Below are 206 nucleotides of genomic sequence, written 5' to 3'. Positions count from 1 at the left end.
CTAAGTTTTTTTTATTTTTGTCCCTTACTTTCAAATGTTCATTTTTTTTTGCCTTTACAGTAGTCTTTAGTTCATAAAAAACAACCAAAATAATATTTTTTAATAAAAAAATTCTAAAGAACCGAAAAAAAAAATTTGGCTGGCCCCCTTTCATAAAATTTCCTGGCTCCGTCCCTGCTTGTGATATGAACTTCCCCGGGTCCTCA

This window comes from Corylus avellana, chromosome ca6 (assembly GCF_901000735.1).
Source record: "Corylus avellana chromosome ca6, CavTom2PMs-1.0".
Taxonomy (NCBI): Eukaryota; Viridiplantae; Streptophyta; class Magnoliopsida; order Fagales; family Betulaceae; genus Corylus; species Corylus avellana.
Note: the sequence above shows the minus strand (reverse complement) of the source record.